The sequence below is a fragment of the Halyomorpha halys genome, unplaced genomic scaffold, assembly GCF_000696795.3.
Source record: "Halyomorpha halys isolate HHAL.00 unplaced genomic scaffold, Hhal_1.1 Scaffold1105.1, whole genome shotgun sequence".
Classification (NCBI taxonomy): Eukaryota; Metazoa; Arthropoda; class Insecta; order Hemiptera; family Pentatomidae; genus Halyomorpha; species Halyomorpha halys.
In genome coordinates, this window is record NW_027115192.1 from 59,461 (window position 1) to 68,605 (window position 9,145).

Sequence of the window (9,145 nt, forward strand, 5' to 3'; positions counted from 1 at the left end):
GATTCACCTTTAATACTCGTAGCAGTTTAAAAATAAATATTGCGTTAGTTAAGATCAAATAACGAATGTGTCGATTAGGTCTAGATCTTGCGAAGGATTATAATCACGGTTTTGATACTGGTATACACAAAAGGGCTATCCACTTCCAGCCACGTAATTAAACTAGGAACATGAGACTATAAAATAAAATTTTAAGTTAATAGACAGGAATAGTAAGACAAAATAAACATCAGATGTTTTCTTTAGTACTCCATGGAAGTAATAAATTCCTGGTAAAATTAAAACGGCTTTTTTTTTAAATTAAAAACTATGTAAGAGTTTCTAGAGTATTTAAGTCTTGTTCTATCCAATTTATATGAATAAGTAACAACATATGATTTGATCGCAAAAGTGCGAACGACTTGCGGACACCATTGCCTGACTACAATTGCTTTAAAAGGGAATGGGTTCACAAAATTAAAGCTACAACTGAAGAAAAAAAAAAATAAAACATTATTTTTTTCTTGCTTTATTTTTAATTTTCCTAGAACATGTATTGGACCAATTTTTTGAATTATTGCTATTTATTTTCGATTAAAAATTGTGTTTTTTATTCAATCATCCCATTACATTAATAAATAATGATATTGCTATTGCTATATACAATTGTAAATATTAAAATAATGTGTTTCATGGAATTCTTTTCGTAAAACTACACTTTGAAATAAAATACGTTATCTGATTCACGGAGAGAGAAAAGGGCTAAAAAGAGGAAATTATGATAAATGGAGATAAAAATATGTAAATTATCTCATTATTTTCCGACTTTTCCACACTTTTTTTTCAGCCATCATTTTATGTTGACGGTTTTAACTAATACTTATCATCAATATGGATTAGCAATTCAGATTTTTTACATTTTTGTGGGTGAACACTTATAATATCAGTATTTTGGGTGAGAAAAAAATAAAAGATTTTCCTCAATACTATGACGCTTATATAACTCCTTATGAAGATGGAAATAAATTTCAAAAACCCTGTTAAACAAAACCGTATTCGGATGTCTTAACAAGCACTGATTTCACTGTAATTTATTATTTTTTAACTTAAGTCTAAATGAAAAAAAAAAATATTAACACAAAATTGTAAAGAATGTTGTATAATAAGAGATTAATAACTGTTTTAAGGAATGCTGTAATATGAACTCGTAACTGATGCCAAATGTCAACTGGGAGTGATTTGGGAAATGGTAATAGTGAAATTTTTAATCTTTGGTAAAATTACTTCATTATTCAGTAGTGGCTCAGTGGTAAGGAACTGTGCTACTAAATTGAAGGACCCAGGTTCGAATCCAGCTGACAGATAATGTTTTTATAAGAGATCTAGGCCGTGTGCACTATCATGAAAATTATTTTTATTGCAGAAATGTTGTAACCCACTCCCAAATAGGTAGTAAAGTAGTATGTTTTAACTGATAAATTAAAAATTTAATTAAACGGTGTTATTCACTGTTCTTATTACGATTCAAACATTTCCATTCATTTCATCCACTAAGCGTATTCCACTAATTTAATTTATAACTATGGAATGTAAGTCTTTCATGGACAAAATCCATAGCACCTAAAAAGTAAGTGATGACTTTGTTCCTTACATTATAAGGATAAAGGGAATAAGGAAACAGCAGATAAAAAGAGGCAATGAAAAGATCATGATATAATGATATCAAAAAGGCTTTTCATCCTTAGAATATTGGCGCTTCACACCTCAGTTTAGGATTATCTTATGAACGCAAAACATGTCATCCTTAGTGCGTAGCTGTTTAGTGAGACAAGCTTTCAGCAGATGAATGACGATTTTCAACAATTCCAACAATGGAATGCATCCCTAAGCGCATAGGGTCTTGACTTTGAAGAAATGAGTTAAAACTGAATGGGTGTTCGACTGAAGAAATTGTGGTCTTTCGGGTATGGTAATGATTGCTTGAACGGAACGGACGCACCCTTGTTCCAAGAAAAATATTGACATCAGAAATTATAAAAGTTAATTTAAAATATTTTCATTTATTTAATATTAACACTAAGTTACACTGATATTTGACCTTGATTTCTTTTCTTCTTTTTCTAGCCCTTTTATCAATTTTGGCAAATAACTGGTCTGAATCTGTATTACTCGTACATCATGCATCATCGTGTCACGTTAATAATGAATAAAGCAAAATGATATATATGTAAAAAGTAAAAATGAAAGTTTTATTTACTTAGGGTTACGTTAAAAAATAAACAAAATATGTATATGTTGCTGAACATATCGTTGAAATTACTCATTAATGTTTTAATTTCATTTTAGCAGTTTCAAATGACAAGATAATCATAATCTTACTTAAAAATTAGTGCTTACACACGTACTTTTGAGCAATCTTTTATAATCTGAATAAAGATTTCTTATTTAATTTTCTAATATTCTATACTAACCATAGATTTACTTATAAATAATGAGGTCTGTAATTTATATCTCAATTCTATATTTTCTTTTTTGCATGTATACTCCTAAATTTATGCTTTACTTAGCTGTACAATGGTGTTCATAAATGCCTCAGAAGTTTCTTACAGTTATTAGAGGTTTCTCATATTAACTTATTATAATGAAGCACTGTAACCTGCTAACTTGAGGAACTTGTGGGGATGCTATGCCCTTGAAGGGAGAGTTGTTAAGATACTTCGCTAAGTCATAGCACCTTGATTGAACTTCTCATCAAGAATTCCTTGACAATGACTAAGTCGAGCAATTCAAGCGAAGTTATTGATTTAAACCTCCGCTAGGTGGTATTGTGTTCTAAATTAAAAATAATAATAATAACGGTGGACATATGAGGTTTTAAATAGGCGAAATTACCCTGGCCCAACGTAATACTAACACAAAAGTTGTATCGGTCCAGTCAAAAACAAACAAATAGAATGGTGTTACATCCACCTTCCAAAGGAAAAATTCAAAATTTAGGATAGAATATTAGTGCCACTAACAATGTGATGGCAGAAAGCAGTGGGTAAGATAGAGTGGCAATTAGTGTAGTGCACTGTATGTTCCATAAAATAGGACTATTAAATATTAGATTTATGTTACATTGTATTAGTTTTAAAATTACAAGGCAAATAAAGTAAAATCAACCTCAGAAATTATTTACCCCTTCCTTAGGATAAATATATATATATATACTATTATTATTATTATTATAACATATTACTATATATAATAAATAATAATATTTATATATATATACTAAAATTATTGGGATGTGATTTAGTAAACCACATTAAGATGATTACCGGTTGATGATTGCAATGATATAAGAACAGAGAAGAGGAAATCAAGATACTTTAATGATTTAGACTTCCAAGTCAAACTAGGCGTAATAAGTAAAAAAATTGAGCTTGTTTTTTATACTTAGCTGGTTCAAAATTATTGTATTTTATTTATTTTTGAGAAATGGGGTAAGTAAATCTCATCTTATAAAAATTTATTCTCTGTAAAAAATGAAAATCCTACCAAAAACCTTTTGAATATTCTGGCTGTTAATAAATAAAATCAATGCACAATTAATCCTTATATAAAATTAAATACAAGTTTAATAATTCAAGAGATATTTTAATGGCAACATTGAATGAGCAATGCAAGCTATTAGAATGTATGAGTAGTGTCGTTTATATTATTAAATTTAATAATCAATAGTAGCTTTGATCGGTGGGAAATTACTGGCTAGTTTTATTTACACTGTCACCAAAGTAGCTGAATCAAATATTATAATAAGTAGCTTTTAAAGGTACACATCAAAGGTGAACTGGACACCTTTGATATGTATCTAGTCTTTGCTATCTTGAACCAGAGCGTAAAGTTAAAACGTTCTGACTCTTCAAATGCATCCAGGATATTATATGTTATATTTTATGCTATAATTAGTTATTTTTACTTATACTAAAAGTATTTGAAAGTAATCTTTTACTTTGAATCAGTGATGTTACTAAGAATATTACTCACGATTATAATTTGTTTAAATAGTTATTAATATTAATAATAAGTGATAATTAGTTGGAATCTCTTTTGAAGTATTTTCTCTTTGTTTTGTCCAAGTTCTTACACTGAGCTGTCTCAGGAAACTTTAAAAAGAAAAAAATGAAAAAATATTCTTTTCTTCATTTAAATCATATTATTGATAATACTATCCACATATACAACATATTATTATTATTTACAAGAAATCATTATTTATGGATAATAATTTATTTAGAAAATAAATAACATTTCTAAAAAATGTTAAAAACAAAATTAAATCTATCGAACCAGAATAAGAATAAATTTGGTTAACAAACATTAAACTATATCGTACCATATCTGTCCAATCACTTACCAGAAAAGCTAATAAATAAATCTTCGGGATTTATTTATTTATTAGTTCTTCTGATAAGCTAAAAACTAAAAAACAAATATTTAACTTGTTGCTTTCTTACTTCTATGATTCCTAATAGTTGATTTTGATTCAATAAATGATCATATCTGACTGTATTTTTTCTTAACTCCACATAGTTTATTTATTATATTACAATTTGAATTAGTAATGTATATGTGAGCTTAGTAATATATATTATTAGATCCTCATTTTTATCACATCTTATATCACCTTGTTTTATTCTCATTATTATATCAACTCACTAATTGTAAATTTTCAACTTTATTATTAACTTCATAATCCTTTCAGTTATTTTTATTATTACTATTGTTATTATTTTTTTATTTGTTTAATTTTTTAAATAATTATTTTATTTTTATTTTTTAATTTTGTTTCATTTTAGTAGTTGTTAATTAATACTTATCTAGCTTAAAAATTGTATAGCCTTCACAACACCCTGATTGCTTAGACTGTAATATTTACATTTCACAAATGTCTACCATTTTTATGTGTTATTTTGGCATCGACCGATAGATGTTGTCATCTGTTTGGACCATATTGGGTGTATTTTATTAAATGAATAAAAAAAAAGCTTGACGAAAAAAATGTAGAGCGATCCTAATTTTTTCTGTAGAAAAATTAACAGATGTATGAAAAATGCGGTTTTATGAAAAAAATTACTTCTAGGCACATCTTTTTAAAGGAAAGCAAAGGGAATAAACTTTATTATTTTTTTTAATTGCCATACTAAAACAAACAAAGCTTATTATTTGGTTTTTATTCGTTGATAAATTTACACTGGTCATGAACATAAATATCTGTAGATGTTTTTATTTGCATTTCAGCAACACACAATATTTTTGTTCCTTTTCCTTTTTATATTTAAAAAATAGTCCGTCAATTAATTCAGTTATTTAGAATATTTATTATAATGTTCGTATTGTTTTCATACTGCACATATTACGGTTTTTTGAAATTTCAATAAATATTTACAATCTGTGAATCGGTTTTGAACTTAATTACCTTTTATAAATCATTTATTAGTTTTATAATTAACTTGTGATAAGAATCATGACGTTTGGTAGATAATCTCGCTATCTTGAGCATTAAAATCAGCCTGAAAATTTAATTTTACATTTAAATAATGTTATTCATTATTCCTTTATTACAAATTTTGGAATATAGCCATAATAAAGATAGTCTGTTATAAAAAGGATTTATAAACTAATTAAGCAATCATAAAAAGAAGTAAAGCTTAAAAAAAAAATCTGTACAGATTTACGAACAAAATAAATCAAAGATTGTAGCCAGTTTGTGACACACAAACGAGTAATTGTTCAATTATTGGTAGTTTGATTGAAATTAAGTTCAATCAAAATTAAAACTGCTTCGAATAATTTAAATTTAATTGAATTGGTCACCTATTGTTGAGGTGACCAATTCAATTAAATTTAATTGTAGCCCAAAATTTTTCGTAATGGAGATTTTGATGCTACGATGTTTTAGCTCTCCATAGGCATCGTAGGGAATATGTTTTTTTCCTCCTCTGAGGCGGGAAGCAAAGAATTATATCCTCTAAGGACTAAGGAAACTTCCAGGCATTTTAGGCTTCACCAATAAAATTCCCTTTGTGGGTTACAACGTTGTTGAGGTGACCCATTCAATTGATGAGAGCTCAAATTGAGAATTAATTACAAATGAAACATTAAAATAAAAATATGATGACTCTGTTTTCTTTATAGAAGTGGTGTATTGTTATCAACAGTATTCTCTTCTTTTTATCTCCTTCCTCGTCCGAAGTTCTTCTTAATCTTCATCTCAAAAGGCACCAATACCCTCGTTGCTTAATTAGCGTTCTTAACTTTGAGGTAGTCCACTTTTTTGTTAATCCTTAATAATAGAAAAAATGTCCATGTTCGGACTAAGGAAAATAAACTTTTGTTTCGATTGTTTTTTTTCAATATAAATTTACACCGGAACATGTAGTATGATAATACCAAAACTTAAAAAGATATTGGTGGGAAGGGGCAATTATCTTGCATAATATTAATTTTAAATATTACCAGGTGGTTTAATTACCTGGAAATAACCACTGTTGGAGCAAACTCTGCCGAACTATTAAAGTACCAAGTTGGAGTAAATCATCCATTTTCAGTAAATTATGGCCTCAAGGCGGCCATTGCATTAACTTCTGTACTAAATCAACCTTAGTTAAGTGAGAATACTAAGAGCTCCTCAATACTATAGCCACCAACCAATCCAGGTTGGGAAATGACTGTGATATTGGCAACCATACCCATTTGCCTTGTAGTCACTTTAATATTTCATCACTGTGAACACTAGGTTCCCAAGAAATACTCGTAAGTAATACGAGTATAGGGGAGAAATGAGCATAATGGTCATTCAAAGAAATTTTTATTTTTCAAAACTTAAAAAATGATGAGAGAAATAGGATTATAAACTTCTTTGGAAGAAGTGTGAGTGTAAAATTTGTTCCCATAAAATCATTATCGTTCTCCACAATTTTTTAAAAGATTTATATATTTTTTATATAAGTTAAAAATGTACAATTTACAAAACAAAAAAATGCAATTGAAAATTGCTTTTAATTTCGATGTCAATTGTGTTTTTATCATTTGAATTGTTGTTTACACAGATGAACTGCTATCATCTTCACGCTTGGAACAAGCCTTGGGTGTCCATTTCAAACAGCAAGAGCTTCTGATCCACTCACACACCACTCATTTTTTAGACCACGACCACTTTACCCTCGCTAACACCATTAGTACAGGTTTAACAATAACTAATAATATTTTTTGTAAAATTAAGATTTTATTTTATATTTATAAATATTTTCACAATATATATTTCTAGAAGTGATAGTTATAGTAATAAACTGTATTAGCAAATAGATCATCTTTACCGCCATTTTATATTTATGAAAAAATAGATTACCAGTAAAGGTTATACATAGAAATTGTCTCCATATTCAGTATCACATTTCAACACTCTAGCTGCTAAAAATTATATTTTTTTTTAATGATTGGAGAAATTTGTCGGGGGGATGCGGTCACCAAAGAACAACATAAATTAACAAAACCATATTTATTTATTTTATGCCGACGTTTCGACCTGAGTTTCAGGTATTCATCAGGGCTATAGAACAAAAGAGATAACAACATTTAGAGAAACATAAAATTGAAAAGGAATAGTTTACAAACAAATTTGGAATTATAAAAAATATTGAATTGAATCACAAATGATAAAAAATTGATAACTAATAATTGAATAGTAAAAAAAAAATAAATTGATTGATAATCGTGGAATTAGATGATAGTAGATTGAAAATAGTGAAAGATGAAATATAATATCATGTAGGTAAGAAGATATGTATAATATAAGATATGCAAGTAGTGTCTAAAAAACTGAAAATATATATATATATATATAAAGGTGTGTGAGGTAGCCGGATTCACAACAAAGTTAGGCCTTCCTTCTACGCCATAACGTGAGTCTCCTTTCTCGTTCTCATATTTCTTACATTATTATATACACACACGCACATATATATTTATATTTTTAAGTATAGGTATACTCACAGTATATACCTCACAGTTAATACTCACACTGTAATTCAGATATAAGCCACTCACTATTTTTCATTGTCTGTCATATCGTTCAATTTGTAGATTCAATATTTTTCAGTTTTTTAGACACTACTTGCAAATCTTCTTTATTATATTATATTTCATCTTTCACTGTTTTCAATACTAACATTTAATTCCACGATTATCAATCAATTTATTTTTTTTTGCTATTCAATTATCAGTTATCAATTTTTTATCATTTATGATTCAATTCAATATTTTGGTATAATTCCAAATTTGTTAGTATACTATTCCTTTTCAATTTTATGTTTCTCTAAATGTTGTTGTTATCTCTTTTTGTTCCATAGCCCTGATGAAGACCTGAAACTCAGGTCGAAACGTCGGCATAAAATAAATAAATATGGTTTTGTTTATTTATGTTGTTCTTTGGTTACCGCATCCCCCCGACAAATTTCTCCAATCATTAATCTACGGTCAACTATCTACACCTCATTTTTTTTTTATATTATCATGTAAATAAAATGTAAGGAATGTTTTTCGTGCGTCCAATCACACAGCATTCCTAACCGCATCGACCAATATAGGCTTTATTTGAATTAATTTTAGCATCTTTCACAAGAGGATTGGGAATTGTGTATGTCTTAAATTATTTAACATAGTTTTCATTATAATCTGAAAAAAAAATAAATATCATAAAATCCCTTTTGAAATATGGGTTGAACAAGTAATCTGTTCTGGCGATAAATTCTGATTCCATTTTTATGTATTGGTAAAATAATAGTCATCTTCCATTCTTTTTCTGTTTGATCTTTCTTCTCAATTCTCAATATTTACTATTTACGCGTGTATTTACCTCTTCTCCTTATTATGACTCCTGCATCCTTCTACTGGGACTTTATAAATTCCTTGTACTTATTGATTTTTAGGTTTATTTCAACTTCTTCGACTACTAAAAGATCTGCTTTCACCTATACATCTATATCCGATATTCCTTGAGCCTGATAGGGTTTTTCAGGGATGAATTTGAGCTATTGTTTTCTCTGAAGTAGTCCCTTCAACTATGGCTTCATCCTTGCCTCCCAAAAGTTGACCTTCTATATTTTTACGCATATATATA